The 22,794-nt window shown below is 46.8% G+C and overlaps 1 protein-coding gene across 5 annotated transcripts in view; it reads left to right on the plus strand.

Annotated features, from left to right (window-relative positions):
- The first annotated feature begins 258 nt into the window (after positions 1–258).
- The window catches only part of NCALD (neurocalcin delta), a 300,236-nt gene continuing 277,700 nt past the window's right edge, over positions 259–22,794 (plus strand). Inside the window, exon 1 of one of the 5 annotated variants that reach the window (XM_059672040.1) lies at positions 259–302. The gene's annotated coding sequence lies outside the window, so the exon portion shown is untranslated. Of the gene's footprint in view, positions 303–336; positions 355–9,795; positions 10,013–22,794 lie in introns of those variants that run through there. The other 4 variants (XM_059672031.1, XM_059672036.1, XM_059672033.1 and 1 more) reach the window with 4 other exon arrangements.

Raw genomic sequence — 22,794 nt, forward strand, 5'->3', positions numbered from 1 at the left:
CTCTGGGACAGTGCCAGTGCAGCCAGAAACCTGGGCGGTGGGCTAGGACGGGGGTACAACCCGGAGGCTGCACCGGGGCACGGTGGGGGCACCGACTGCACCTGCAAACCCCACAATTCAGCTTGGCTTCTCTGTACCTTGGGGGAGGCTACCTGCGGGCGCAGTGGGGAGGAGGGAGCTGGGGAGGGGGCGCGGCAGGCGTCGGTGCTGTCCAGGGGGGCGGGCGGAGGGAAGGCGCTGCCGCCGCCGCCTCTGCCGCTGCCTCGCCCGCGGCGACACAGACGCCAGGAGCAGCCAGGGCGGTGAGTCGCAGCGCCTGCCCTCCGCTTCTCCGCTTCTCCGGAGCCGGAGCGGGTATGCGGGGAGGTTGGGGGGCGCGGGGGCGCCGGGAGCGGCTGCGGCGGGGACGGGCGCACTAGGGGCGCGGCGGGCGCACGGGTGGGCACAAAGAGCGCGCAGTCCTGGGGACCTGTCCCCGCAGCCCAGCCCTGATTCAGTTCAACCTGTCAATGCTTTTGAGAGAAAAGAAAACAAAACCCAAGACCCTGAAGGTGGATGGCAGAAAGGGAAAGAGCAACTTTGGCGAGGGACACGCAGAGGCGCGCGGGGCAGGCAGGATGGGGGCGCGCTGGGTCGGAAGGGGGCGTTCGTGCGCCTGGTGGCCGGCGGGGGAGGCGGGGGGCCTTCTGGAGCATCCCTCCCGGACTCGGGTTGGGGTCGAGGTCGAGGACACTCGCTGCTTCCTTCCGGGACCTTCGTCGTCGGCCCTGAGCCGCCCCAGAAGGCGTGTGGGAGGGGTGGAGGCCTGGGAAGGGGACCTTGGGAGCGAGCGAAAGGCGCGAGTTGAACACAGAGGAGGCAGTGGTCGGTGTTTTGGACTCCGGACCTGAAGGATTTGCGTCTCGGGCCCTCGGGGACTCGGGAAGGGGTGTGCTGGGGAGAAGTGTCTGAGTAGTTTTCAGCGCATACCGATTTATTTTTAGCTTCAGAGAGGCAGGATGTGCAAAGGGGGTTGTATCGGCCGGGAGGGGCAGGAGGTCTCCCTGCCCGCAGGAAATACACAAGTTTCTTGCTGCAGATGCTCGCTGTAACTTGCATGGCGGAGAAAGAAAGCCAGTTGGCTCTCTAAAGATCTCCCTCCAGGAACACGTTCTTCCCGTGGGTCGGCCTGAGGCTGCAGGCCAGGCGGGCCCAGTGTGTGCACCGCTGGCCTCGAAGGGTGGGACACATTGTTCATGGGACAGCAGTGTGAAACCCAGGAGCAGGGCTGCCAGGGTCTTGCTCGCGGAGGAGGAAGCCACACCAGCTTGCTCAGAGTTTCCCGGTTCTGTCTGATTTGAAAATAACAGACTTGAAGAGCTAGAGTGCCAAGAGCAGGGTTCTCTGATGGGGTTCCTCAGACCATCCCAGGGCGATGCTTGTGTTTTTCACTCCAACAGAAGGAAGCCTGTGTTTTAGGGGGAAATGCAGGGTGCAAGGATTGCAGGGGAGAAGAGGGTGTGGTCTGAAGGCGGGAGTATGGGTGTAGGGGGGACACCATGGGGAGCTCAACGCAGACTTGGGGAAGGGCGGGCTTCTTCAGGAAGCTGGAACCCAAATGTTCAGGTGCCCATGACAGACACCTGGAAGTTGCCTGGAGTCTCCCTCATTCCAGCCACTCAGGGCCCCGTCCTAAATACGCTTAGGCATGTGCCAGGGGAGTGGGCTGGGAGGAGGGGACTGCAGCCAGACTGCTGGATTTGAGTTGGGACACGAATAGCTCCCAGACCCCGGGCTCCTTACCTTACCGTTCTGTTTCCTGATCTGTGGCATGAGGCTGATATAAAGATAAAAGGAGTTAATGCGCAGAAAGTACTTCTCACAGTGCTTCGTCATTATTAAGTGCTGCACACATGTGAGCTCTTTTTTGTTGTTGTCACCAGTTTGGTTCATGACCTCGTAACCTCTTGCCTGAATTGCTCCAACTGCTTTCACACTGGGCTCCTTGCCTAGTCTCTAAGCTGCAACTAGAACACTTGTTTTGAAAATAAAAATCTAAGCCTGCCATTCTGCTTAACGTCCTTCGGAGGTTTTCTGTGGCTTTCAGGATAGTGTTCGGACTCCATGGGATTTCATGGCCCCACCCTGTCTCCTCACCAGCCTCATCTCCCACGCCTCCCCGTGGTAGCCCTGGCCCAAGCTACCAAGTCTCAGCACCCGTCACCCTCCCACCCTTCCTTGTGTGGTCAGCTCCTACGCATTCTTCCTACTGGACTCCAGGGACACTGCCTCCCCGCAGAGCTCTCGGCACCCCCCACCCCAGCTGCCCCTGCTTCATGCTGGCACGTCACCCTGCACGCACCTCTCACATCATCATCGAGTATCAGTCTTTCCCATCTAAGTGCCTTGAGAGATGGCTTGTGAATGTTGGTAAATGTTTGTTGAATGAATAAATGAACACCAGTCAGGCAAATCTCAGTTCTTTTCCCTAAAGGCAGAAACAAACATGGAGAATAACAGAGGGGAGGACTAAGCCAATTTTTACATCTACTGCTCCACAATAAAAACCGGGCAAGATTAAGGAGGCAAAAGACATGTGACATACTGTCTTGGAACCATTTCAGAGGTATTTTCTGAAGTGTAAGGGGTCAGACTAACAATGGGGAAATGTAGCGATCTGACTCTTTCCTTCCCTCATCAAAAGGTCAGGATCTCAGGTTTGGTGGCGGGGGCTGGGGGCCCAGGCCTGTGAGGGGAGTTGGTTCAGTGATTTGGTCTGGAGGTAGAGGTGAAGGTCACATGTGCATGGGCTTTGTTCTCTTCCCTGGGCTGTGGCTCCCCCGGAGTGTGGACTTCAGCTTGCCCTGGCATCGGTACAAGGAGAACAGGAACCCCCCATCCTCAAAGTCCTCTGTTAGTTTTCGGGCAGTGAAGTGTGTTCTGTGGGAGCACCTCTGACTGAGGCAGCATTTCCTAGCGCCCTGTTACTGGGCGCCCAGGAGCCCTACAGAGGGAGAGAAACCAGTGCCCGGTGCTATTGGTGCTATGGGAAAGCCTCCGAGTCTGGTCAAGGCTCCCGGGCAGGGAGTTGTATCCACCTAAGAGAGCAAAAATGTGTTTTACATGTTTAAAGGGCTGTAAACAAATCAAAACACGAAGAAGAATATGTGATAGAGACCATGTGTCAAATCCTGCCCTGTTCTTTCTAGAAAAACCGCCATCTGCCGTCCTGGAGCTGAGACAATTGGTTGCATTTTGCTTGTCATCTTTGATGGATTGGTAGTGGCTGCCTGGAGAGCTGGGTTGAATGTGAATCCAAGACTCAGTAGGAAGGAGTGCTGTGGTCAATTAGTGATGTCTGTCAGGGTGTGGGTTAGGAAGTGGTGGCAGACAAGCTTTGTCCTCACCATCATATCTATCTCTGTCGCCGTGATAGAGAGTATCCATGAAGATCAAATTCCAGGACAGAGCAGGTGAGTTGAAAGTGATCCCTAGAAGAAGCCAAGAAATTTCTCCCACGACAATGAACTATCACCACAGTTGCCATTAGTAGCTTCCATTGATCAGGTGTGCAATATGTATGTACATGAAGATCTCATTTAATCTTTGTGATATTTTTCAGGAGATATTTATTTTAATTAGGACTCAGTTCTGTTGCAACTGTCAAACTATGTCAAGTTAAAAAAAAAAAAAGGAACATTATTTTGGCTGTGATAATTCCTTAGTTCAGCCATACCTGAAGTGTGGCTGAATCCAGGACTCTGGCCTCATGACCAGGACTTGATTTCTCTCCCACGTTTCTCAGTTTGCTTTCTGCAGTTGTCATCATGTTTAGGTCCCATTTTATGTTAGGATGGCTGTAAGAGCTCCAGGCCTTACATAGTCTGGGTTTTAAATCCAGCCAGAAAGAGGGAGCCTCTATGCTAGTATTGCTCACAGTGACTGGCTGTGGCCACTGGCTTTGATTGGGTCCCAGGCCTGTTACTGTGGCTGGGGTTGCACACGTTAATAAGGTGTGGGCTTGGTCACAGGTCTCCTGAGCTGTCACCGGGAGAAGGGCTAATGGGTTTTGGATTGCAAAGCAGCAGACCTCCACCGTAGTACTGTTGCACCCTCACTTCCTAGATGAGGGAAGCAGGTTTAGGGTCACGCATTGGGGCTTGCCCAGGGACACAGGGATAGCAAACAGTGGAGTTCTGATTGGAAACCCACAGTTTATGTACTTAGTAGAATTATTTGTGAACAGAAGAATTTAAAGTGAGCTTTGCATGAAGCTCTGTTCTTTTATTTCTGAAAATGTAGCAGACTAACTTCAAGAAATGTTAAGTACCGACTGGCTAGATGATATGAGAAAAAAAGAAGATGCAGACTTCTTTGGCTGGGTTGTTACTCACTTATTCAGTCGATATTTTTGAGCAGTTTCCACATGCTCAATATCATGTTCAGCTCTGGGGATATAGGATGCATAAGAACTAGTCTCTATCTTTAAGGAATTTATATTCCAGCGTGAAAGTGCAAGACACAGTTAGGGGACGGGTTGACTGGAATGAGGGCGATGTGGGAAGTGCAGGGGCAGAGCCCTCTCAGGGGGGACAATGACCTTCTAGTTTGTTTACTGACGGATCCCTAGGACAGTGCTTTGTGCGACAGTCAAGCAATACATATTTCTTGAATATGTTGTTTGTTTTTACTGTGATTAAATACACACAACATACATTTCCCATTTCAATCATACCAGTTAGCTGTGGCATTTAGTGCAATAAGTACATTCACATCGTTGTGCGGTTGTCACCACCCATCTCCAGAATGTCTTCATCTTTCCGAACTGAAGCTCCATCCCCATTATGCAAAACCATCCATCTCCCCTGCCTCCCAGCCTGGCAACCACCGTCCATTCTATTCCGTCCCTATGAATTTGCCTAGTCCAGGTATGTTATTACATAAGTGAAATCACACAGGATTTGTCCTTTTGTGACTGGCTCATTCCACGAATGTCTTCAAGGTTCACTCATATCCCAGCATAGGGCAGAATTTCCTTCCTTTGTAAAGTTGAATAACATTCCACCGCCTGTATATTACCCTATTTTTTTTTTATCCAATCATCTGTCCATGGGCACATGAATTGCTTCCACCTTTTGGCTATTGTGAACATGGATGTACAAGTATAAGTTCGAGTCTCTGCTTGCAATTCTTTAGGGTATGTATCCAGAAGGAGAATTGTTACAGCGTATGCTTCATTTTTTGAGGAACTGCCACACTGTTTTCTGTTGCTACTGCACCATTTTACAAACCCACCAGCAAAAGACAAGGATTCAATTTTTTCCACATCTTTTACAACACATGTTATTTTCAATTTTTAAAATAATAGCCATCCTAGTGGGTGTGAAATGTTGAATACATTCTATCGGGATTGAATTGTGAGGGATAGTGGCAGAGTTTGAATTTCATTCAGAGAGCTGTGAGTAGCTATTGAATATTTGTTGAATGTGGCAATGGCCTGATCAGAAGGATCCTGACGTTCGAGAGAAAGGGGAGAGGAGGAAGGCAGAAGAGGAGTTAGGGGGTTATTTTAATTATCCAGATGAAAGAGAACCTAATAGTTTTCTCCACATCCATACAACTGAGGACACACACACACACACACACACACACACACACACACATATATACATATATACATCTATACTAATAAAAGAGAAAAATGGTAATTGGCGTACGACGATACCCTTTTCATTGGCTAATCAGGGCTATATGCAAATTAACTGCCAACTAAGATTGGCAGTTAACTGCCAACAAGATGGCGGTTAATTTGCATACGTAGGCACAATGCAGGGAGGTGAAAGGGAAAGCAGGAAGAAGCCCCCTGCCACTGACAGTGATTGGAAACCCAGGGGGTAGCTAAGAGCTGGGGGGCAGGGCAAAGGCGGCCCTGGGGCCGCCTTTGCCCTGCCCCCCAGCCATGATCGGAGAATCAGGTGCCTTTGCCGCCCTGGCCAGTGATAGCAGGAAGTAGGGGTGGAGCCAGCGATGGGAGCTGGGCACGGTCGAAGCTGGCAGTCCCGGGAGCTAGGGGTCCCTTGCCTGGGCCTAAAGCGAAGCCCACGATCGCGGGGCCACTGCAGCTGTGGGTCCCCGCTGCCCAGGCCGGACGCCTAGGCCAGAGGCGTCAGGCCTGGGCAAGGGGCCGATCCTGTGATTGGAGGGTGATGGGGGTCAATGCCTGAGGGCTTCCCAGTGTGTGAGAGGGGGCAGGCTAGGCTGAGGGACACTCCCCCCCGCAACACACACACACACACACACACACACACACACACACACACACACCAGTGCACGAATTTCGTGCACCGGGCCCTTAGTATATATATATTATCACCACACCAAATGGTATTGGACTTGGGGAGGAAAGATAAATATGGCCCTGGGCTATCTCATGGCCAAGGATTCTTTAGACTAGTGGACAGCTGTTGCTAATAATGATTGCAAATGCGTTTATGCACTTTCTCTGAATGAGTCAGTGTTCTAAATACTGAGTACTAATCCAATCAATTCTGATAAACCCTCTGAAGGGTTCACCAGTCGGGGTTCCCTGAGGAGGCAGATGACACGCTCAAAGGGTATAACTGAAGAAGGTTTGATGAAGGCACCATCCACCAAGATGTGGGCAAGGCTAAGGAGAATCAGCGAGAGCGGCTAGCAATCCATGCAAGCCTCTACGCCCCCAGCCCCAGAACGGCGGCTGGAGAGGGCAGTTTCCGGAATTGCTCTTTACGGCTACTGCCAAATTGTGCCCTGTCAGGGAGGCACCAGGGGAATGAGTCTCCGACCACTCTTTCTCCCACCTCTGGTCTCGTGCTGCTGCCTCCCAATTGGTCAAACCAACAAGAAGCCAGAGGGCAAGAACGCTTGTGGGAGGGACTGCCTGGTACAAAGAGAGCAGCCTCTCAGGCCCCAGGGCAGCGGGGAGGAGGCAGGAGGGCGGGTGTGGGGGGGCCAGCAGAGAGAACCCACTATGGGGCATGATGATGACATTTCCACATACTGGAACTGAAGCATCAAGGGGTTATCTGACCTAACCAAGGTGAGCAGCTAGCAGGTTGTGGAGCTGGGACTTGAACCCAGGAACATTCTTTTTTTGTATGTTTAGTAGGATCTGAAATGTTAGGATTCCCCTAAACCTGTGTGTTTTGATTCTTTGGGAATAATCTGATTTGTACTAACTTAGCTTGGCTATCAAAATGTATAAGTGACTGCTCAGAATTTCCTTTTTTTTTTTTTTTTTTTTTGCTAAGTCACACGTATTTCATAGGGGTGTGCTTGAAACTCATGTGAAAAAGATGTAGGTTTTGTTTTGCTTTAAGTTGAAAGTTCCAAAGGAGTTGCCAGTGTAACCTGGCTGCTTAGACATGAGTGAGACGCTGGGCTGCGCTCGAAGAGCCTTCAGAGAGATGGTAGTCCCCTCTGTCCTTTCCTGGCTGCAGGGGATGCAGCAAGCAGTGGCCAGCGTGGGGGACGGAGCCCACCTCCCTGGAGGCTCGACCGAGGGGCTCTCTAGCTAGAAAAAGCTCCGTGGGAGCCAGATTATTGTGGCCTCCACACACATGAAGCACTGCATTGGGGACAAGACCTATTCTGGGGCCAGAACTCGGCCCGCTGTGAAACGGGTTGGGCTGCTTTGGGCGGCCTCATATTTTCCATTCTAGGCGGTTGTGCTGAGGCCATGGGTGAGAGATGTGGCTGAGGGCTTGTCTTCATTTCCTGTGGCCACGGTGACAAATTACAACAAACCGACGGCTTAAAATAGCAGAATTTTATTTTCTCACTGATCTGGAGGCCCGAGGTCTGAAATCAAGGTATCAGCAGGGCGACGCTTCCTCCAGAGGCTCTGGGGGAGAAGCCTGCCTGCCTCTTCCAGCTTCGGGCGGCTGTCCGCACTCTGGGCTCCAGGCTGCATCACTCCCATCTCTGCCTCCGTGGTCATGTGGCCTTCTCTGCTCTGTGAGTCTCTTCATGGTACCCGGTCATTGGCTGTAGGGCTCATCTGGATAATCCAGGTGGATCTTATTTCCCAATCCTTAATTGCATCTGCCGAGACCCTTTGTCCAGGTTGCATTCGCCTGTTCCAGGGTTTAGGATGCAGACATACCTTCTTGGGAGGAGTGGGGGCACCATTCACCCTGCTATGGGGCTGAGCATTGTACACTGCAGCCCTTCGTCCTCTCATTCTGTCCGGAAGCCCCTAGACTTGATTCACCACCTGGATTCTAGGTTCTTTGGCACAGCGGAGTTTTTGTAAATACTTTCGATTTGATCCATCGAAATTTTTTTTCTGACTTTCAACAACAAAGCAAACAAAACACATATAACCTACCCCCCCTTATTTCTGAGGTGAAGGGATGAGTCAAAAAACCAGTGTGACCCCTGTCTAGGCTGGAAGCCTCCTGTGCTTTGCTTTGCGCTGTGGCCTGGGAGGAAATGAATGGGAGAAAGGGCAGCTGCTGGCCCTGCTCTGGCTTCTCACCTGAGACTCTCCCAGCTTCTATTAAGACTGGAATTACTCAGTGGAAGGCTAGACGTTGGAGACTTTCGGGAAAGAAAGGCAGAAGCAGTACAGGCTCAGGTTTCTAGGCTTTCCGAAAGCATTGGCTTAGAAACATGGTTCATAAATGTCGCTGGCCCATCGGGGAGCCTTTTGTGCTTGTGTTTTCAATACCGAGTCCCAGTCTGGGGCCTATGTTCACGGGGCACAAGAGGCAGGGCCAAGGGTAGCTTTGGCAATTACCTGGCTAATTTGATGGCTATGGCCCATCAAATGGGTACATCAAGAAAATCCACCCAGGGCATAAATTATTCTGTTTGGTTGTCTGCATTGATCACATTAACTTGGTCAGAGCCAAAATCCGTTCCCTCTGTGCAACGGAGAGGCGCTTGTGATGAAGGTGCATTTCTCTCCAGGGGCAGCTAATTCTGGTTTCCCAGCCACTTTGCAGTTTGACTTCAAAGGAGAAAAAGGAAAGAAAAAAAAGATTAAAATGTCTCGCCATTTTATTATGTTATATATCCTGCTGCATCACTGTCACTCTGGTTAATATTAACTCTGGATCAGTTGGCTTTGAATACTATACCTGGAATACTGTGATATTCACAGAATTCAGCCACACGAGCTGCAGAAAACAGTTTGCCTTGCACAAGATGGCTGCATAATTTGCGAGGCCCAATGCAAAATGAAAATGTGGAGCCCTTGGTAAAACAATTATTCAGGATTTCTAAATGGTTCAGCAGAGCACAGACTACGTGTGGTGCCTTCCGAGCATAGGGCCTGCGTAACCAACCGCACAGGTCATTGCCCGTGCACTGGCCCTGGGCCTGCATATGTGCTGAGCATGACAACGTCTCGCTTACCTTCCTGACCTCCAGGCAGCGACCAGGACAGTGACTCTGCCTCACTTGGAGCAGCAAGCAGGCTGGACATCTCTTATTGGCTCCCCCATGTCCTCTCTCTTCCTTATCTACCTGGCTGGGTGCCCTGAGAGGTTGATCTCTCCCATCGGCATCAATGGCCATCTTTGTCTTTTGATTTCTGGTCTAATTCGGCCACAGGTGGGTCCAGCCCTCCGTTGGGAGAGTGGGAGGAGCCAGGGTGTTTATTTTCCCATTCCCTCCTGCCGGGTCGCATGTGGCAGAATGGCTTCATCCTTGTGTGCAAAGGTCACACTCCTGCCAGATGTCCTCTCCTCACAGCCACCCTCTTTGGGCTCCTTTAGCTGCTCCCTCCCCAGGCCCACGCAGGCCTAGGGACGGTGATGACTTCCTGCCGCCTTCGTCCTGCATGATCCTTCATGGCTTTCCTAAACCCTTTCCCACGGACTTCCCAATAGCCTCATCAGGAGGACTCCTCAGCAGGATTAAACAGCACCATCTGTTTCTTGCCTGGGCCCTACCTGATTCAGCAACCCTTCACCAGGATTCGAGCACTCCTTGCACTGCCTCAGAGAAGCTGATGCTCTGATGACACGTGATTGCTATGCCAGCTTCGGTAAGGCTGGGCGACCAGGAAGCAATGTGTCCACATCACGGTGGGGAGAACATGTGCCTGGAGTCAGGCATTGGGATTCTCTGGTATAATGTTGGGAGAGTCGTGTCACCTGTAAAACGAGGATAATGATAGTCCTCTGCTACTGGGGTGGTTTTGAGCACGAAGTGAGGTCGTGCTTAGCATAGTGCCTGGTCTCCAGTGAGTGCGCAAAGGGCACAGCCGACTTAACCAGGTGTGTTCATGGAGTGTCCAGTTGAGGGGGAGACAGCCTACTTTGTCTCTAATCTGAACTCAGGCACTTAGAGCCTAGGCTGCACTGATGATTCTCAATGTTTCACTGTTGTTTGGGGTGTTATTTCTATCTTCTGAACCAGATTATACTGTTCTGCAGATGGGGGGTTCTATCTCATAATTTTTGGGGGGCACTAATCTAAGTTTTCAACCGAGTAGATGAATATTGTTAAGTGATCAAGAACTATGTCTTGGCTAAATATAAGGTGACCATATAACTTATTGTTCACACGGGGGCACTTCTGGGAGTGAAAGAGGAGTATTTTTTAATAATTACATCAAATCAAGAGGCACAAACAGGCACTGCCCTAGGTGAACAGGGACATGTAGTCACACTAAGTGAGACTTAAGGCAGTTTTCCACACCTGTTTGAAAGTTTGCCAGCCTACGTTCTCTTATATTAGTCTGCCTTTGGTGTAGGAGATAAAAACGTGAGATTTAAAGAACATAGAAAAAAATATGTTTAACTTTTCTAATCGCTTGTGGACACGAACTTGAGGCAATGAGTAAGGGCTACTTATACAGACAGAGACCTGCTTTTATACCATATTATCCTGCTTTACTCTGGGTACCTACTTACAAAGCTTCCTTCTGTACCTACCTCCCGCCCCCCCCCCCCCCGCCCCCATGTAGTATCCTGATTATTGCCTTTCTTGCAATAGTGATCATTTATGTTCAAAAGATGGCAAAAATAGATTTATATACATACATTTTCATGAACATTTCTGTATTTCGGGTTGCCTAGGTGACATTTCCAAGAGAATGCGTGCAAATCTGCTATTATTAAAGCAACAATAAGATGGAAACTATTTTTAAGCTCTTCTATACCTTTCTTCTCCACCAGACCATTTAATTGGTTTATTTTTTTTTTCTGTTTCTATTGTTGGAAGGCCATGTATAACTTCCTTCCTCTAGTTCTAATTTGGGGACTGGTTAACTTTTTGAAAATACACATAGTAATTCAGTACTTACATCAGTATAATTACTGCATCTGTATTGATAATCATTTGTTTGGTTAGTTCATAGCAGTTGTTTTACTTACAGGTTGTCCAAGCCGAGCTTAGGCAAAGGTTCTTTTTGGTATAAGAAGAAAAGAATGCCTCTTATTAGCTGTGCAGTCTGCTGGAGCTTGTATCTTAAGGTGACAGCTGGGCAGTAAATCATACCGGCTTCATGGGGTTGTTGTGAAGGCTGTGAAGGCTCAGTGGGCAAACACATCAGCCTGAGGTACAATGTCTTACATATAGAAGCCATGTTGCTGCTGTGGCTGCTCTTTCATATCAAAGGCACAAGTGCACCACCTTTCAGAAAATAATCCCATACACAATATGCAAGAACTTGAATTCACTAAAGACATAAATTAGGGGGATCATTATTTTCTTTAAATTTTTTAATTTTATAAACATTTCAGAGAATTCCTTTCAATAGTGAACCCCCTTGGGTGTATTCGTAGTAGTATTGAAATTAAAAATCACTAGTTGATCCCCACACATTTAGGAACATAATTATAGTGTTATCACCCATAATTCAAAGGCAGTCATTGTTAATATTTGGGACATTTTATTTCATTATGTTTGTGGGAAGATTTTTTGTAAAGATTTATGTTAAGATATATGCGATGCATATCTCTGTAGTGTTATGTGAGGGATTTTGAACATTTATCTGACCATTGTATGCACTTGAAGGGGAAATAATTAGCCTAATTAAGTGTTAGGGATAGGGCCCAAAATACTACAGATAAGAATCTGAGATGATTAACGTGGATTATATGGTAAGTTTGAGAGGAGAGATGGACTTGACTCTGTCGTTATTCACAATTGTTTAATATTGGATGTTGTCCTGACCAGCGTCCTCACTCTTTTGCATTATTATTCTATTTTGAGAAATAGATTTACCATTTAGATTTATCATTGGATAAATGAGGCAGATTGCAGCATCATTGCCCTGGAGATTGTCTTGCCCTTGAAACTAAAGGAAGGGGGAAGAAGCAGATGGACAGATAGACGCTTGCATGCACACACATACAGGTCTTTTTTAGACATGTGATCCAAAATTTCTAATAAGACATTTAAAGTAAGAGCTCTTTGATGGCTTTGCTCTGTGACTTGTTGGAAGGGGGGATTGGGAAGTGGCAAGTCCGTGATGTTGCGTTCCCACCAACTCACTCTTTGGGAGAAACGATGGCCATTTCCATGTGAGGCTGAAGAAAAGCAGTGAGAACCAGGGTTGGCTCTGGCCTCTAAGTTTCCTGGGGAGGGAATGGAAGACTGTGCTCTATATTTTTCTATCCAGTTATTTAAAGAATATGTTCTCAGATCTCGGGCACTGTTCCCTTCATGTACTCACCCCCACCATTATAAAAGTAAGACATTATCATGAAATAAAAGTTGTGCAATGTAGAAAAGTAAAAAAAAAAAAAAGTCACTCATAGTTCAAATATTCAAAGACAGCCAGAGTCAATATTTGAAACATTGTCATTATTTTAAATTCTTTTCTTTTTTTTAAAACCTCACCCTAGGATATGTTTTCTTTTTCTGTTCTTTTTTTTTTTAATTCTAGAGACAGAAGAAGGGAGAGGGGGAGAGGGGGAGAGAGAGAGAACCATTGATGTGAGAGAGAAACATCGATCAGTTGTTTTCAGTATGTGCCCTGACTGGGGATCGAACCTGCAACCTGGGTATGTACACTGACTGGGAATCAAACCTCAATCCTTCGGTGCACAAGATGATGCTCTAACCACCGAGAAACACTGGCCAGGGCCATTTTTCATTATTTTTATAGAGAGATTTTTTTTTTATTTACACACTTTTTTTTTCCATTTACCCATATGTTCCAAACTGTAATATTGTGATATAATAAGACATATATATATATATATATATATATATATATATATATATATATATATATATATATATATATATATATATGTTTGGTCTTGTCTCCAGTCACTAGCACCGAGCTCCTAAAATCCTTGGAATTTCTGAGTGATAGGGAAAAAAAGGAACACCTTTTGTTATTCAGAATAAGCCCCTTTCAACTGTATCTGAATTTACTCGAATGAGGTGACATTTGATGGAGTTTGGTTGCCACAGGAACCATCTGTGTGATTAGAGGGCTGGAACTTTTAGGTACATCTCACCCCTCAACCCCTCCAAACCTCCAGGGAGGGGAGAGGGGCTGGAGATTGAATTCAGTCACCAAGGGCCAACAATTTAATCAACGGTGCCTACATAATGAAATCTCCATAAAAATTCTAAACAATGGGGTTTGGAGAGCTTCCAGGTGCTGGGAGGTTGAAGAGCAGAGAGGGCACGGAAGCACCACGCCCCTTCCAGACCTTGTCCTGCGCATCTCTTCCATTTGGCTGATCCTGAGTGTCTCTTGGTAGAATACACTAGTTCCCCGCCCCGCCCGCCCCACCTACTGTTCTGCTTTTCACAGTTTCAGTTACCCATGGTCAGCCATGGTCCTAAAATACAAAATGGAACATTCCAGAAATAAGCAATCCTATCTAATAAAAGAGAAACATGGTAATTGGCGTACGACCGATACCCTTTTCATTGGCTAATCAGTGAGATATGCAAATTAACTGTCAGCCAAGATGGCGGCCGGCAACCAGGCAGCTTGAAACTAACATGAGGCTTGCTTGCTTCAGTGACGGAGGACTCCAACGTTCCCCGCCTGCCGCTGCCTCTGAGCGGGCAGTTTAAGAAACTCTGTAACAAATACGCCCAACTTCAGCCAGCAGATTCGCAACATTGTAAGCAAAGGCCAGAAACCTACTTTCAGCCGGAGGCCTAAGAGCTGGAGCCAAGCCTCAAGCTAAAGCTGGCCCAGAATTTAAAAAAAAAAAAAAAAAAAAGGAAAAAAGGAGCGTTTGGGAGTTCAGTCACCCCCAGCCTGAAAACAGCCCTCAGCCCCTCACCCAGACTGGCCAGGCACCCCAGTGGGGACCCCCACCCTGATCCAGGACACCCTTCAGGGCAAACCAGCCAGCACCCACCCGTGCACCAGGCCTCAATCCTATATAGTAAAAGGGTAATATGCCTCCCGGCACCGGGATCAGCGTGACGGGGGCAGCACCCAAACCCCCTGATCGCCCTGCGGCTCTGTGTGTGACAGGGGGCGGGGCCCCAACCTCCCTATCCACCCTGCTCTGTGCCTGATAGGGGGGAGCTCCCCCCCCCCCACGGGCCCTGCTCTGTGTGTGACGGGGTAGAGCCATAACCTCCCCATCAGCCCTGCCCTGAGTGTGAGAGTGGGGGCGCCCCAACCCCCTGATCCGCCCTGCTCTGTGGGTGATAGAGGGCAGCACCCCAACCCCCTGATGGGCCCTGCTCTGTGCGTGACAGGGTACAGAGCCCCAACCCCCCTGATGGGCCCTGCTCTGTGTGTGACAGGGGGTTGCTCCACAACCTCCCCATCGACCCTGCCTTGAGTGTGACAGGGGGCGGCGCCCCAACTCCCCAATCAGCCCTGCTCTGAGCCCGACCAGGGGCTGCACCTAGGGATTGGGCCTGCCCTCTGCCACCCGGGAGCAGGCCTAAGCCAGCAGGTCGTTATCTCCCGAGGGGTCCCAGACTGCTAGAGGGCACAGGCCGGGCTGAGGGACCCCCCCTCCCCCCCGAGTGCACAAATTTTTGTGCACCGGGCCTCTAGTTCATATATATTTGAAATTGGGCAGCGTTCTGAGTGACATGATGAAATCTCATGAGTCCTGCCCGGGGCCTGCATCATCCCTTTGTCCAGCGTCTCCATGCTGCATACGCTCCTTGCCCGTCACTTAGTAACCGTCTCAAGTATTAGACTGTGTGGCATCACCGTGCTTGTGCTCAAGTAATCCTTGTTTTACTTCACGATGGTCCCAAGTCCAAGGGTAGTGATGCTGGCGACTTGGATACACCCAAGAGAAGCTGTGAAGTACTTCCTTTAAGTGACAAGTGAAAGTTCTCTACCTCATAAGGAATGAAAAAAAAAAAAAAAAGAAATCGTATGCTGAGGTTGCTAAGATCTGTGGTTAGAACGAATCTTCTCTCTGAAATTGTGGAGAGGGAATTTCATGCCAGTTTTGCTGTCTCATCACAAGAAGGGTGAGGACAGTTCAGTAAGATATTTTGAGGGACAGAGACCACATTTCACATAACTTTTATTATAGCGTGTTATTATAATAGTCCTATTTTATTGTTAACCTCTTACTGTGCCTGGTTTATAAATTAAACTTTATGGTAGGTATGTAGGTGTAGAAAAAACATAATATACATAGGGTGGGGGGACCATCAGCTGTTTCAGGCACCCACTGGGAGTCCTGCGGACAATGGAAGGCCACTGTAAACTCGTAATCAAGGAAGTAAACAGTTTTCCTGAGTTCTGTGAGCTGTTTTAATAAGTTGTTGAACCTGAAACTGGTGTGTGAAGTGGGGGGGGAAGTCTTGTGGGACTGGGACCTTAATCTGTGGGGTCTGTGTTCACTCCAGGTAATTAGTCAGAACTGAGTTACAGGACACACCCAGTTGTGTGTGTCCAGCGAAATGGAGAATTGGATGGTGTGGGAAAAACCCTACACATGAGTGTCAGAAGTGAAATTTTGAAAGTAAAAGAAAAGGAAGTTTTTACTTCTATGATAATTTTACATTTGATTATATACTCTTTGTAGACCATGCTTAACTGGGCATATAATAAATAGTCCATTGAATGGATATGCCTCCATTTACTTAGCTATTCCATTATTGGTCATTTGGTCAGAATTTCAAATGATTTTTTTTTTTTTTTTGCTTTTTATAAGATTATATCCTAGGATATATTTCCAGTGTATGTAATAGGTTGAAGTTTTGAACATTTTAAAAAAATCTTCATTCATTTTTCCATTTGCTTTGCAAATGGGTTACAGCAGTTTACGTTCTGTGATTGTGTAGTTCTCATCTTTTCTCTCGCCTTGTATATCATCACTTTACAATACTTTTATTAACTTGGTAACAGAAAATACTTCATTTTTATTTATATCTCTTTGATTACTAGTGAGGCTGAGCATTTCTTGTTCATAGTGTAAACTAGTTGCATTTCTTCTGTTCCTGATTTTCTGTTCCATGTTCTTTGCCCTTAGACATTTTTCTCATCAGTTAAGATTTTCATATTACATTTCAGGATAAAAATACACAAAGGAAAACCTGTTCTGGCCTGTCTCTACCCCTGGGCCTCCCAGGTAGTGAGTGCTAAAGGCTCAGGGTGTGTCTCCCCATCTTTCTACTTGTTTGTGCATACAAATACACAACTTTTTAAAGATACAAAAGGGGTTTATTTGTACTACCAACTTGCTTTGTTTTATACTTACAATATAGATCATGGGCATAAGATCTTTAATAACATATAATAAAATATCTTTGGTCACATTTGCTATGGTTATTTCCCTAGTGTATTGCTTGCCTGCTGACATAGTTTTAGATTGGTAAGTGGGCAAATGTCTCACTATAATTTTTTCCACTGATAGGACATCCTGCTCTGTTTTTTCACAAGGTCTGATACTCAGCTCTGTTTTCTACTGGCTTTGAAAAAGTTCTCAATTGAAAAAAACATTATTATTGCCGAAACCGGTTTGGCTCAGTGGATAGAGCGTTGGCCTGCGGACTAGGGGGTCCCGGGTTCGGTTCCAGTTGGGGGCTTGTGCCTGGGTTGCGAGCACATCCCCAGTGGGAGATGTGCAGGAGGCGGCTGATCGATGTTTCTCTCCCATCGATGTTTCTAACTCTCTGTCTCTCTCCCTTCCTCTCTGTAAAGAATCAATAAAATATATTTAAAAAAACAAAACAAACATTATTATTTAACCCAACTGATATAATTTTTAACTTAAAAATATTATTTAATTCAACTGTAATTTATTTTGATGTGGAGTAAGGAGAAAATGAGGATCTAAACAGATTAATTTTCTTCTTTTTTTTGTTTGTTAATCCTCCCCTGAGGATATTTTTTCCCATTGATTTTTTTCATTTTTTGAGAGAGTGGAAGGAAAGAAGAGAGGGAGGGAGGGAAAGAGAGGAAGAGAGAGAGAGAGAGAGACATAAATGTGAGAAAGTCAAATTGGTTGATTGCCTCCTGCACGTGTCCCAACCTGGGCTGGGGATCGAACCTGCAACCCAGGTACGTGCCCGTGATAGGCAATTGAACCCGAGATTCTCCAGTGCTTAGGTGGACACTCTAACCACTGAGCCATACCAGTCAGGGCTATTTTTCTTCTTTAACGTACTAACCCATTGTTCCATCACCCTTTATTGAATGGCACTTGGAAAAAAAAAACTTTCCATAAAGCAAGTGACGTCTCTTACGCATTTTTCTCCAACTATAAACCAGTGGTATTATAATGAGAAAGGTTTTTCCTAAGGAAGGGAGATTTCACATTCACCTGGAATTAGGTCACACGAAGAAAAACTTGGTCCTTCTGGGACCTAGATCTTCTCCCTGTAACTGGGCCGTCAGGCTGCTGCTTCTGGGTGTAGTCTGAGTGCAGGTCTGAGGAGGAGCGCGTCCACTCCCGCTTCCTCATCCATCTCGACGACTGCCATGGGTGGTAGGTGAAAAGTGTCATCTCATCTTACGGGGGAAGAAGCCAAGCAAATCTCAGTGATTCACTCAGGACCACTCCTGCTCGCCAGCTAATTCTTTTCTATTGTTCTCTCTGTTCTGGTTTTCCTCCTGAGTCCCTCTGATAGAGATGCATTTATCTTTGAAACCTCAGGTTTGGCCGGCCAGTCTGATCACCATGTTGGGAATCTCAGGAAGGTCATAATGATAGTTGTGCTCAGAAACGAGAGCTCTTTCAGGACCATTATTATTACTGGAGGCCCAGTGCACGAAATTCCTGCAAGGGGCTCGGCCCTCGCAGCCCCGGCTTTGTCCGGAAGGACGTCCGGAAGGTCGTCCGGCTGTCCGGTCTAATTAGCATATTACGCTTTTATTATTGTAGATCATTATTATTATTACTACTTTCAACAAACATTTATTGTATCTGCCCTGTCTGAGGCACGGTGCCAGATGGCACGGGAGAGGCAAGGTGAATAAAACACTTTTACTTTCCTCAGCGGAGTTGCACTTTTTAGCATTGTTTCCGTTGCTTTCTGCGTCCTTCACGGAAGACATCGATGTTTCGTGTTGCACTCAGTCCACTGTCTTGCAGCCCCAAGCAGAGGAGCCGATGTTTTCCATTGAGCAAGTCTCGTGGGGGGGTGCATTGGATGCTGTGCCCTATTCGAAGCGCTTCCCCTACATGAGCTGCTTAAAGTACCCGAGGACTTGGCTGATGTATATTTTATCAGCTGAGATGAGCCTGGTCTCAGTGTCTCCTGTTTCTAAACACACTTTTTGGCCCCAGCTCCTCTTCCGTGGGACATTCAGGTTACTCATTTGGTCAACTGGGATCTAAAAATAAACTTAGAAACATAGTTTTTTTTTCCTTCTTGGCTGATTAATGTGTGTTTTTGTGTCTCCCAAACTGCGCTGTGTAACTATTTACTTTTGCATTATGTATAGCTCTTAGCAACCAACAGTGGAAATGAAAGCTAAGAGCACAGGCAGTCCCCTGGCTGAGCTGGGGGAACCGGCCAGCCGGAGCCTCAGGGAATTCTCGTCCCTCCCCCATCCGGAACTCTGCGGCCCGGGTCCCGTCCTGCTGGCCACAAGGTCCTGTTTCTTTGCCTTCTGCTGGCGGCCAAGTGGGGACCAGAAGGTGGGACAGGAAGGACCCATCCTGCCCCACCATTACCCCTCTGGTTCCCTTTGCTGGTCAGTGTGGGTGGAGTGGAAGGAGAGCAGGCTTTGGCCACCACTGATGTCTTGGCACTGGTGACGGTCCTGTAGGGTCAGAAGCACTGAGATGCTGTGTCTTATTTGGAACTCTGAATGCATTTCCATAAAGGAAGGTCACACACTGTATCTGGACGGTGCAGGACCCACAGGACAAAACTGTGATTCCTCAAGAGTTCTGGGGTTAGGACGGCTCCCTTAGGGTGATGTAAGTCAGTGCTGAGAACACAGTTGTTCAGCAAGGATATATTCTGGACTCTAAATATTCCAAGTTAGGAAAGAAGTTAGAACATGACCAGTGTGTAAGTCGAGGGACTGACTGTGAAGTCAAAAAGTGGCTGAATGCAGTCATGGGAACACGTCATGCCTGAAACCCTGGAGTGTGTCAGATGTGTCCAGGCCTTCCCTCCCGCAGCCTCTTGCTGTAGCTGCAAGAATCCATCAGTTCCCTGGTTTCTAAAGTAGTAATTGTACTAAAAAATTACATCCTGGTACTAAAACCAGGGAGGGAGCCAGGCCGGCGTGGCTCGGTTGTTGAGCGTCGAAATGTGGACCAGGAGGTCACAGTTCAATTTAGGCTCGGGCACATGCCCGGGTTGTGGGCTCGATACCCAGTGGGGGTCATGCGGGAGGCAACCAATCAATGATCAGCTCTCATCATTGATGTTCCTCTCTCTCTCTTCCTCTCTGAAATCAATGTGAAAGGGCCGTTCGACCGCCAGAGGGGTTGCGACCCACAGGTTGAGAACCGCTGCTCTAGTTAGTTCATAAGTGTTAGGTTCAGAAGAGATGACATCAAGAGGGCATTCAGCCATCTTCTGAACTCAGTAAGTAAAGAGTCTGTCTTCATTGCACAGATAAGGCAACCAAGGCTCAGTGAAGGGACTTATCTAAAGGCACATAGTAAGTGAGAGAAATGACCAGAACCCAGACCCTTGCTTCTAGGGCATGACCCCTCCTGCCCCAGTCTACTGCCCATTACATCACCAGCAGCGACTACTCTTCGTCTCTTCTGACCCTAACACTTATGACCTAATAAGATGACTCCCAACAAGGGTTGGGGATATTAAGGCTCCAAATATTTCCACCAAGTGGAATCCAAGGGAATCTATAGGGTAGATTCTGCCCTCACTTGCCCTCCAGTTTCATGTTTGCTTTCCTTGTCGCCCTGTTTGAAATGTAAGCTAGGTTGTTTGGGTGGAGAGTTAATGGTGGGGAAAGTAGACGGACCCAATTCTTATGTATTATCCACTGTGCCCATCATAACATTGAGCCTATAGAAAGCACTTACAAAACACTTGTTAAGTTAGATAGACTATTCCTGCCTAGTAATCAATTAATTCAGATTGTGTTCTTATACAAGACACTGTTTGCTCCATCTACAGAAAAGGAATAATAAGATAAACACAAACAAAAGAAAGCTGGTTATTTTGGAGAGAAAGAGGAGGCATTTGAAGGGCTATTAGTCCGGCTCCAGAGTTGCGTTTATCTGATAATGACTCATGTTAGTTTATGCTGAGATGTTTTAGTATTTTGAAATTATCACTGCTGCCTCCCAACTGCATGAGATAGAAAATTAAAACATTGATTTTGCTCTAAAATTCAGGCTCCCTCAGCCCCATTTTTAGGAGTTAGAAGGGTTAATACTGCTAAGTTGTCTTTCATGTGATCTGGATAATTGCTGCTCACATCTTTATCCCACCCGTTCTTCAATGGAGCATTCATTTCTGGTTGGAGACTAATGTGGGAATCTATTAAGCTGGCCAATAAATGGACAGCCTATTCTTAGATGTGTATGAATTTCAAATGTTCTCATTTTAGAATAACAAAAAGCCCAACTAAACACACATAAAAACACCCCATTTCCACTTGTTTGTAGCTTCCTAGAATAAGGTTGTGGTTGTGACACACTCTGTGTCTTCCTTCATGAATGTGTAGCCTGGCCACACAGGCCGCAAGCAGTTCCTCTGCACAAGCTGATGCTGTTCAGGACTCCGCTTGCTCCCCGGGATTGTGAGGCCTTCATACAGAGAGAGAATGCTGTTAGCCCACTGTCTAAAGCGAAAGGCCTGCAGACATGCTTTATTTGACCTATAGTGTTTTTAAACTTTAAAGATTTGTGATCGCCCGGTCAGCGTGGCTCAGTGGTTGAGCCAGGAGGTCACGGTTCAATTCCCGGTCAGGGCACATGCTCAAGTTGCGGGCACGATCCCCAGTGTGGGGTGTGCAGGAGGCAGCTGATAAATGATTCTCTATCATCATTGGTGTTTCTATCTCTCTCTCCCTTCCTCTCTGAAATCAATACAAATATATTAAAAAAATAAACATTTGTTATCAACTTAAAAAAGAAAATCTTCTAATACCTCATAAACGTGGATTTCAGGCTTCTCTTGAAAAACCATAAAATCACAATATCATCAAACTGGGTCCAGTGCCCACATGGCAGCAATCAATGAGCTGAGCAATGCCTGTATCCTTAGGAAGGACACATGCACACTCCTTCACTGGAATTTCTGTTCTTCCCACTATCACACCACCTGCTTCACTCACCCTGCCTACCTGCCCCTACACATCACATAAACTTTACCATTTTAGCCATTTTAAGTGTATATTTTAATGATATTAAGTGCATTCACATTATTGTGCCACCATCACCGCCATCCATCTCCAAAACGTTTTCATCTTTCACAATCGAAACTGTACTCATTAAATAACTTCTCATTCCCACTTCCCCCAGCCCCTTGCAGTCACCATTCTACTTTCTGTCTCTATGAATTGGACTGCTGCAAGTACCTCAAGTAAGTGGAGTCATACCGTATTTGTCCTTTTATGTCTGACTTATTTCACTTAGCATATCTTCAAGGTTCATCCATATTGTAGCATGGGTCTCCATTTTTTTCTGTTTTAATGTATTTTGTGTATCCATTCATTTGTCAGTGGACATGTAGGTCGCTTCCATCTTTTGGCAGCTGCAAATAAGGCTGCTATGAACATGGGTGTACAAATCTGTGCTCGAATCCCTTAAGCATTTGTGTTTTCTTGACAGTTTCCTAGCTGTGGTCTTGTAAGCAAGGCTTTCTTTCTTTCACTGGCCTCCCAAAGGCAAAGCCCTCCAGGACTGGGCTTGCGCTTAATGAACTTCTTTGGGGAGCACTGAAGAACCTTCTCAAGACATCTCATGAAAATGACTTAGTTCTTTAAAATTGTAAAATATTTGTGATGATGGGATTTTCAAAACCTCCTATCTCATTAAAAACATCCGGAGGTAACATTTTGTGATTTATTCAATATTGAATTTAATTATGAAAAGCGCCTGTTTGAGAAAGATATGTGCAAGGTGTTTGGTTTTGTCGATCCGAATGAAGCTTGTTCATCTTGCTTCGGTGCGCTGTGTATGCTAATGAGATCTTTTTCTTGTAGGCGTTGATAATGGGAAATATAAAAATAGTTTCAATTTTATTTCTGAACTTTTACTTTGCATTGAGTTAGGAAAAGTGTAATTTTTAAAAAATGGAGTGCTAAATGAAAAGGTTGCTTTATTGTTTTTATCACTTAGGAATTTCCAAGGGTTTTAGGAGCTCTGTGCGAGGAACTAGGAGAAAGAACAAATCTATATTTCTTCTTACAAATCACAATATCACAAGGCAGAACGAGGTAGTGGAAATAGTACAGAATGGGGAGGCCAATGTATTTAAACC

The sequence above is a fragment of the Myotis daubentonii genome, chromosome 17 (genome assembly GCF_963259705.1).
Source record: "Myotis daubentonii chromosome 17, mMyoDau2.1, whole genome shotgun sequence".
NCBI lineage: Eukaryota > Metazoa > Chordata > Mammalia > Chiroptera > Vespertilionidae > Myotis > Myotis daubentonii.